We start from the raw sequence: 10301 nt of genomic DNA, 5'->3' as shown, positions 1-10301 counted from the left end.
CTAGAACCTTTCCTTTTCAACCTGAGGTAAATCTAGGCTCTAACATAGTGGCGACCATACTGGGGAAGAAAATGGTTTGCTTGTTGATGTCATTTGTTTTATAAGCTACAGATGGAGCCTGAAGTTATGCCAGGTAACCTTCGAAACGCTTTTGCTTTGCATTAGCGGAAGTAGATAAATGCTGCTTCAATAAATCTCCGGTCTAGCTTGTAATCATGACACTTGACTTGTAAATTGCCCCAGTACATGTATCAAGTTAGATCTGATGGTTGATGGTGAACAATGATCAGACACCGCAAGGACTCCATTCACTGAAAAATCTAGAAATCAATCATTCACCTGGTGACTCCACTGCAGGAAGATCAGTAGCTTTAAGATTTTAAAGATGAAATGGGTTGCAAGAAGATACGCTCCTATCAGCCGAGATCACATCCCAGGTTTTCCAAATAAAATGCCCAAGGTGGATTGGCTTCAGAATTTGCCTATGTTTAGAAATGTGGAAGGTAATGACGCTGCTCTTCATCTAGTGAAATTTCACATTCATGTACATAAATTAAAGATCAATTTTCCTGAAGACTGTTTGATGAAAATGTTTATGGCTACTCTAGATGAGGAAGCTCGATCTTGGTATGAAAGTTTGCCACCTGCTTCTATTTATTGTCTAAAGGATTTTCATACCATGTTCTTTGAAAGGTATAAAGAATCTTGTCCATCCTTAATATTAGTGCAGAATTGTTGTGAACACGTTAGTAGTTTCATTGAAGATCTTGAGAATTTGTATGGAGATAATGAATTTATGGACGAAGAAATCATGGAAGCATTGTATGAAAATTTGTTTCAGCAGCACACAGAAATCTTAGAGGATACTTATCAAGATCAGCAGGTTGAAGATTTCCATATGGCTGAAAATGATGAAAGAAGAAGTTTTATTTCAGATCTGGTTGAAATAAAGGATGATACGCAGGAAAATGATGTTCCAATCTCAGATAATGATGATGATAAATCAGATCGAGAGACAGATTGTGATGAGGAAAAACATGTTGTTCCGGATCTCATAAAAGAGAGTTGTATTGTTGAGGCTGCCTCAAATGAAGAAAACAGAGTTACAGACCTAAATGCTCTCATCCCACTGGAACTAGATCTTCACGAGGAGGTAGTTCATTCCCTCTATGAAAAACAAGATGAGATCTTCGCTCAAGTAAGTGAAAAAGTTTCCTTGGATGAATCGTTGGTAGATGATAGAAATGTCATATTTGAGTATCAAGAATCATCTGAAGTTTCTTTTCTCATGATTGATGAATGTAATGAGAATCTGGTTGTCATATCATATGAAGATGATCAAAATAATATTCAGACTACAGAAGATCAGAACATTCAGCACTGCCTTTCAGATTCTTCTTCATATGTCTCATGTTTTGAAATGTTTTTCCAAGAGGAGATCTACTCATCTACTTGTTCAGAATTATTTGAGGACCAGGAACATAATTTTACTGAAGTACATTATGAAGGAAGATCAGAATCAAAGGAGAAAGACACCTTGCTCTTTCAGCAGGAGGAAAGACTTCATGTTTTTCACGATCCACTAGCAAATCTGTTGCAGTCAGCAGTGAAGGTGATTATCGCAGTATTCAGTGATGAAGGAGATCATGGTCAATTATGTTTTTGGATGCCTAGTTACCAGTATCTGTTGTTGACCAGGAGATCTGATTGGGAGAATCAGTCAGGAAGGCATCTACTTGATTGGTTACATTGGCATTTTGATATAGTTTGATGGTATATTTTCTTGTAAGAAACACAGGTGGTCATGTACTGCCATCAAGCTTTAAGTTTTAAGTTCAGGTCTTATTATTTTGAGTTAGTTTGTTAGAGTCAAGTTTTTGCAATCATTTCAGTTTGCATCGAGTTAGTTTGAGTCAAATTTTCAGTCAGTAAATTAGTTAACAGTCTGGTGTTGATTTGGACTCTATGTTGTGTGTGGAGCATGATTGTTCAAAGATCTTTGTTTCAGCCGGATGTATACCCTAGGAAGTTTGTACACCCCTCCACACGGGGGGGGTGCGGGGGGGACTTGTCCCCCCCGCGAGGGTCTGGGGGGGCCAATCCCCCCTGACTAGGGGATCCGGGGGCCAGCGGTCCCCTGGAGGGGGCTTGGGGGCAGCGCCCCCGAAGCCAAAAATAGATGTAAAATTGCCTTGTAAAAGTATAGTAATTTCTAGTCAATCTTGGCCGTTCATTAGGCGGATGATCTGACGGTAGAACTTATGTTTAGTTTAGGATTTTTTTCCCTAGAAGGCAACCCCCTCTCTTTGTATGAGGGCATTGTATTTGAGGCTATGAAAATAGATGTGGATTCTCTGAGCGAGAAACAGAGAAGCGAGACTGTGAGAGAAAACAGAGGATATTACAGCGGATCTTCTATAGGTTGTATCTCTTCATTTTTCTGGATAATAGAAAGGAAGGACTGGCTGTTCGGGGTGGACGTAGCCCAAACTAGGTGAAGCACGCATATCTGTGTCTCTCTTGTCTTATGTGTTTTGTGTTTGTATTTCTGCAATATTTTATGTGTTCCATTGCTCCGTAATATATAATTTTCTAACACTCCATAGCCCAATGGACAAAGGCACTGTCTGCTCTCTCAAAGATCTACCATTCTTGGCACCTCCAGGGAGCTACAATCCCCATGGGAGCCAATGTTAGAGTCGGTCCTTACATCCCTCCATCAGAGATCATTTCTCTTATTGCATTTCATTTTTAGGTGTCTCATTCCATTTATTCATCTGCATTCCGCTAGGGGCATGCCATAATCTGACGGAAGGGTCTTGTCAGTCATTTCCCCTCATGCCTTATCCTGCTGGTTTAGGTCTGTTTGTCGAATCAATTTTAAGGTCATTTACAGTCCTGTTTGATGACTAGGTTAGCAAAGAGTTATTTTAGTCATTAGGTCTAAGGTTTCGCAAATTTGGTTTTCAAAAGTGTCCAATAATTCCAGCAGGCCAGAGGGAGGTTCAAAATATGTTTGCATTTCGAAAATTTCATTGTCATACTGATTGATCATGACTTTTCTTCGAAACCCTATTTTGAAGAAAAAGTCGTCTCGTCTTTTGAAATAATTTCCATGTATATTTTCAAGGTTTTTCGGTTGAAAATGTTCAAATGTAGCCTCTGGTCATTTTTTGCCAAAATCCGATGCCACCACGCCTGCAAAAGTTGACAAGATTCATCATCAGCTCAAAAATCAGTGGAAACAAAGAACATAGTATGTATTAAAGGTGTAAAGTGTCAAAGTTCAAAATATTGCAGAAATGGGTTCGTCAAAAGAAAGAATCAAAGTCCTTTGTATACATGAGTTATTTTCACATTCGATGATCCATATGCATGCCAAAGACATCAGCAAAAGCCAAGATAAAACAAGGAAGTGAAAAAATGAATTTTTGAAGCCAAACTGTATGTTGGATCAATGCGCGGCGCGTTGGGTGACTGGCGCAGCGCACTGAGCAAGCACAGCGCATTGGGCGCCTCTACACAATGTAAATTTACATGAGCACGGTGCATACAGTGAGCGCGGCGCGTTGGCCTTGCACGCGATGCATAGAGACGACACAAAAAAAAAAAAAAAAGAATTGCCTTTGTTCCATAAATCCAAAACAACTCGATCTCCTCGGCTCCCTATAAGTTCAAATCGTCTTGTTATTGTTATCAACCCAGGTTTGGTGTGATTAGATAAGGAGAGTGTTGTGAATCTTGTTAAGTTTATCGATGAAAGAAAAATTGCCGCTTGGACCGTGGATGGAACTGCAGCTGTACAGGTGAAGTATATGAAGGATGACGACGTTTGTTTAAAGCTACCTTTCTAAGATGTCTTTGCATTAACTGTAAAGCTGCTCAAAATACATTCAAGACATGAAATGTTGGCATTCTTGTCGCAATTCAACTCATGTGGCCTGTGGGCGCTCTGGTCACCAAGTATCTTACACAGTTTGTCGACATTTTTTATTGCTATCAAAGCACTGATGATTCAACACTTTCCTAGGATTTATATTGAATGTTGAGTCGCCCATATGCTTTTGCTTGTGTATTGAGGCTCAAAACATCACCCAAATTCAGACCTGGTTGTTCACATGGTCGCTTTAACCAGATCCATAGTATGAGAATGTGCAACATATCATCTTTTGTGATAAGTATGCCACTTATGCCTATGATTTTAAGTTCGAGAACAACAATGGCTTTAGCAGGAACTTAGATGCTCCCCCTGTTTTGCAATTTGCATTTCAATATACAATCATTGTATCGCCTGAAGAAATTGTCAAGACAGAACAAAATATTCACTTAAATGGAGGTTGAGAATACGCACACTGCAGTATGGGGTAGCGAGAAATATCAATGAACTATATGACAGTGCTGATACAGAAGTTATACTTTCTAACCTGGTTCATAAGGTAATTTCAGCTTCCTTGGAGCAAGGTGTGAAAGAGGGCAGATTGTTACTGCATGACTGGCTTGTCATTATTACAAACAAAAAATTATTTTAAATAAATAGATATGTGTTCGCTGGTATTGAAGGAGGTATTGTTGAGTTTAGCAAAATTGCAGCTAGGATTGTTCATTTTTCCCGTCATAAAAGGCAAACTTCAAAACTATTTTTATTAAAAGTTAAATTTTATTCAAATGGAAAATGTAAAATAAAAAGTCAAAGACTGAAGTCTAAATTTAAAGCGAGAATATCTACCACAGCAGAGAGATAGGAACAGATTTCTTATTTTGTCCTCAGTCACGATTTCATGGGATCCACGCTACAGTTTTTGCCTTTTAATTGGTCAATCAGAGAAATTCAAGTGGAACGTTGTTCTGTCTTTAGAACAGATGAATGACTCTTTTTCTATTTTCATGATTTTAGTTGAAACAGCTCCCTATTTTCATCGATCTATTTTCCCACCTCTAGGTTTATTTATTGTATTGAAAATCTTTTGTAAAGGGTCGGAGTTCTGGGAAAGGTGTAGAAGAAAAACTCAGCGCTTCACTGTACAGTTTGGCCAGGAAATTAATAAAATGATGCAGCTCTGATTCATGAGATTCATGTGGTATGAGTTTAGCATATGTTTCTTCTTTCTGTTTCATATGTATCTTGTTATGTTTTACAGTTCATTCATAATCATTTCCAGTTGAATTCTTTTAAGTAAGAAAGGTAGAATCCAGTTTACTGCTCTGCCTTGGGAAGGCATTCATGCTTTGTGTCTCTTCTTCTGTTTGAAAAGGATTCATTTATTATGCCCTTTTCAACCTCTCAACAGTCTTTATGTTATGCTCTTAACCTGCAAAACATTACCCAAGCGAAGAAAAGATACCGAGAACACAGAATATGCGAAGAAAATATACCCAAAACACAGAATAGCAATGATTTTATTATTCAGAGAGAAATGTTCACAGGCCTCTTCGAGGGGGCAACCTCCAATAGAGCAGAGCTCGATTACAAAAAAATACACGATGCTCCTCGCAAGGAGTCTCTAACCTTTATATATGACTCATACATGCAATACCACGAGCCAATATCGTGGGTTTTATTAATACCATCTATCTAATACTACCGCCCATTTGCAACTAACTGTGGTCCCGTCATTAATTGCGGGTTAACCACTTACAAATATTAATATGGGCTTTATTGACTCTTGACTATGATGTGATCCCATGACATAAATAAGGGGGTTAGGGTGGGACCCTAACATGCCCTCCCCCTTAAGACTAGCCTTGTCCTCAAGGCTGAAGCTGCGGAAACTGCTGAAGAATAGTGGTTGGTTCCCAAGTTGCATCTTCCGGAGAGGTGTCTTTCCATTTGACGAGGACCTCCTTAAGCATGCGGCCGCACAGGTGCTTCTCTCGTGTGTCTAGAACCTGTTTAGGTTGAAGCCAGATTGACCCTTCTTCGTCCAATTCAGGTAGACTGGTTTGAACTCGGCAATTGTTCCCAATCACTTTCTTGAGGCATGATACATGGAAAACTGGGTGGATTTTTGTTGTAGGTGGCAAAGCCAACTTGTAAGCCACTTCTCCAATGCGCTGAAGTACTTGGTATGGTCCGTAGAATTTTGGAGAGAGCTTTTGACAACCCTTGTCTGTGAGTGATGTTTTCTTATATGGTTGCAGCCTCAAAAAGACCTGATCCCCTTCTTGAAATTGGCGCTCTGAGCGATGTTGGTCAGCCTGTTGCTTCATACGGTTCTGAGCTTGATGAAGATTCTCGCGCAGATGGGCAAGCATGGTTGCGCGGTGTTGTAGGAGTTGATCCACGGCTTGTACTTTGGAGCACCCTGTGAGATAAGAAGTAGGGGAAGGCGGAAGTTGTCCATAGACTGCTTCATAGGGAGTCATTTTGGTAGTGGCATGATAGTTGGTGTTATACCACCATTCCGCCAGAGGTAACCACTGTACCCAAAGGTGTTGTTTTTCTGAAGTGAAACACCTAAGGTAGGTTTCTAGACATTTGTTGACTGCTTCAGTTTGACCATCTGTTTGCGGATGATATGAAGTACTGAGTTTGAGTTGAGTGCCTTGTAGTCTGAAGAGCTCCTGCCAAAAATTACTGGTGAATATTGGGTCGAGGTCGGACACAATAGAAGTGGGCATGCCATGCAATTTGAAGATCTGATCCATGAAAGTTTGAGCAACCAAAGTGGGTGTGAATGGTTGGGGTAGGGCGCAGAAATGAGCGTGCTTCGACAGTCGGTCCACAACCACCATGATGACTGACTTGTTCCCAGACTTTGGAAGACCTGTAATGAAATCCATGGAGACCTCCATCCAAATTGACGCCGGAATGGGCAATGGTTGTAATGTGCCTGGTGTGTGGACGGTTTCCCCTTTGTGGCGTTGACAGACGTCACATTCTGCTACGAAAGTAAGGATGTCCTGTTTCATGCCGGCCCAAAAAAATGATCTTCTGGTGCGAGCATATGTCTTCTGAAAGCCCGAATGTCCTGCAATGGGAGATGAGTGCAATTCTGCTAAAATGCGACTTTTGAGGGTGGATGTTGGTGATATTACGACTCTGTCCTTGTAGCGAAGAATATCATTCTGCCACGAGTAGCCCTTGCTGGAATTAGGATCTACCTGCAATTGAGAAATGAGTTGAGAGAGCCCGGGATGTGAAAACCATTCCCTGCGAGCCTCTTCAATCCAGTCTGGAATGGGGAGTGAAATTGCGAGCAGAGTACTTTCCTCCTCAAATTGGCGCGACAATGCATCTGCTACCCTGTTGTCTTTCCCTTTCTTGTAAATGATCTCGTAATCATATCCCAGCATTTTGGCTAACCATTTATTTTGTTGTGGGGAAGATAGGCGCTGCTCCAAAAAATATTTAAGACTGTGATGATCTGTGCGGATTTGGAAACGTCGCCCCAACAAGTAAGGTCGCCAGGTCTCGACTGCATGTAAGATGGCCATCATTTCCTTCTCGTAGGTAGATTGGCCCAGATTCCTCCCACTTAGTTGTTGGCTGGTGAAGGCCAATGGTCGCCCTTCCTGCATTAAGACTGCTCCAATACCTGTTCCCGAAGCATCAGATTCAATGACAAATGATTTGGTGAAGTCCGGTAGTGCTAAGACAGGAGTGGAACACATGGCTGTTTTGAAAGCGGTAAATGCCTATTGTGCTTCTTCGTTCCAGAAGAAGGAATTTTTCTTTAGGAGTTGCGTTAGGGGCTTCGCTATGCGGCCATAATTGTGTACAAATTTACGATAATAGCCTGTGAGACCCAAAAATCCTCTCAAGCTTTTCAAGGTCTTAGGTTGAGGCCATTCTTGCATTGCCTGGATCTTTTCTGGGTCCACCTTGACACCTTCACGCCCCACAATGTGGCCCAAATACTCAACTTCTTCCATGCCAAACGCACACTTAGACATCTTGACAAATAATTTATGCGTGCGGAGCAGTCGCAAGAGTAGATCTACATGCTGAAGATGTGCCGCCCAAGTGCCACTATAGATGAGGATGTCATCGAAGAAGACAAGGACAAATTTTCTGAGATATGGTTTGAGGAGGTGATTCATAAGGCTCTGAAAAGTAGAGGGGGCATTACAGAGACCAAATGGCATGACCAGGAACTCATAATGGCCTTCATGAGTTCTGAAAGCTGTCTTGGGAATGTCGACTTCCTTCATGCGAATTTGGTGGTAGCCTGAGCGAAGATCCAACTTAGTGAAGAATTGAGCCCCATTGAGTTCGTCCAGCAAATCGTCAACCACTGGGATGGGAAATTTATCTTTGACTGTTAACTTATTGAGGGCCCTGAAGTCTGGACACATCCGCCACTCCCCATCTTTCTTGAGGACCATGACCACTGGAGATGAATAAGGACTAATGTTGGGATGAATGACACCTACTTCCAACAATTCCTTGATGATTTTTTCTATTTCATTCTTTTGGGTGAACGGATATATGTATGGCCTCACATTTGGGGGTTGGGCCCCTGGAACCAATTTGATGCTATGATCATGTTCCCCTCGCGAGGGTGGAAGCTCATGAGGCTTGTCAAAGACAGTCCGATGTTTATTTAAAATCTGTTGCATCTCCGGATGAATTGGCGGGGGCATGGTGTCGACTACCTGGATGGCATTAAATTGAGCTACCACTCCATGATGGCCCTTTTTTAACAATTTTTCCATCCTATGCGAGCTAATGATAGAGGGGGCTCCCGCCTGTAGTCCACGGAGGGTATGTGTGGAGTTGTTCTGCTTAAAACTCATATATAACTCCTGGAAATCCATTGTGATTGGCCCAAGAGTTCGGAGCCATTCCGCGCCGAGGACAATGTCGCAACCCCCCATGTGTATTGCAAACATGTGGGTTTTCAATTGATAATCCCCCATTTGAATTTTGACATTTTCACAGCGACCTTCACATTTCATTGTGCCCCCATCTGCAATCTGGACTTGGAAGTTAGAAACTGCCCGGACGAAACAATGTGCTACTTCAGCGATCTTTTGGTGGATTTAATTATGGGTACTTCCACTATCAATCAAGACTACTACTGGGCGATGTTTAAGAAAACCCCTGATTTTGAGAGTTTGAGGGGAAGAAATTCCTGCCAATGCATTCAGCGAAATAATTGGTTCATCAGATACAATCTCCTGTTGGTTATCTTCTTCGATCGCCTCCGGTTCCTCAAGTGGTGGATCTTCCTCTGTGGAGCTGTAGTCAGTGGCATCTATTTGAAAAAACTTGTGCTCTTTGCATTTATGACCCGGGGAATATTTTTCATCACAGTAGTAACATAGTCCTTGCTTCCTTCTTTCGGCCATTTCCGCAGGTGACACCTTTTGAATCTTAAGTGTCTGAGTCATATTGGGAGCCTGTGAGGGACGACCTTTAGCGGGGAAGTTGGGGCGGCTGGATTGGGCTGTTAATGCACGTTCCACCTTACGGGCTACCTGGAAAGCCTCTGTCCATGTGGGAGGGTGGTGGAGTAGAACCTGAGCTTTGATGGCTTCTTTAAGACCGTTGATAAAGCATTCCATGTAGAACTCATCTGTGAGACCCTTAGTGCGGAAGGCTAAGGCTTCAAAAGCAGTAATATATTCCTCCACTGTACCCGTCTGTCAGAGCTTAGTGAGATGCCCCAAAAAAGAGTCTTCCTGTTCAAAGCGACTACGAAGAGTTTTGGCAAATTGGGCCCAATTCTGAAAATGTCCATTGCAACGCTGATGCCATTCCTTCCATTGCAATCGTTCATTGTCCAAGTACATGGTGCCAACCATAACCTTAGTCCCCTCATCTGTGATATGATTCAATTAGAAATACTGCTCCATTTGTGCTAGCCATGCGGACGTGTGAGAACCGTCAAATTTCTGCATATCCAACTTGGGAGGTCGCTGACTGGGTGGTGGATGGGAGTGCCAAACGTGAGGAGAGTGGCTAGACTCACCCTCATGGTATTCATGGCCATTATACGCCTCCTCGTGGGCTGGCTTCTTGCCCTTTGAGAATGCCTCCTGTAACTGGTTACTCATTCCTTTAAGTTCAAGTTCTATGTGGTTACTCATTCCTTGAAGGTCAAGTGTGATCTTGTTCACCGCAGTTTGGAGGGAGTTGACATATTTTTCAATTTGGTCGATTCTTTCATTGGCCATCGCTTGAGCGTGAGTTTCTACCATACACCAACCTGATGAAAAATTGGGACCGCCGAAAAATTTTTGCTAAGAAATTGAATGGTACCACCTTGCTCAGCTCGTTGTCCTGATACTGATGGGCTAGGTCACCAATAAGCGCCCCGGAAGATCTCAGACTTTTTTTTTTTTTTTTTTTTTTTTTG

This window comes from Pinus tabuliformis, chromosome 4_1 (genome assembly GCF_031772625.1).
Source record: "Pinus tabuliformis cultivar Carrire ecotype Pingquan chromosome 4_1, CPIR1, whole genome shotgun sequence".
In the NCBI taxonomy this organism is placed as follows: domain Eukaryota; kingdom Viridiplantae; phylum Streptophyta; class Pinopsida; order Pinales; family Pinaceae; genus Pinus; species Pinus tabuliformis.
This window is presented reverse-complemented; position numbering follows the sequence as displayed.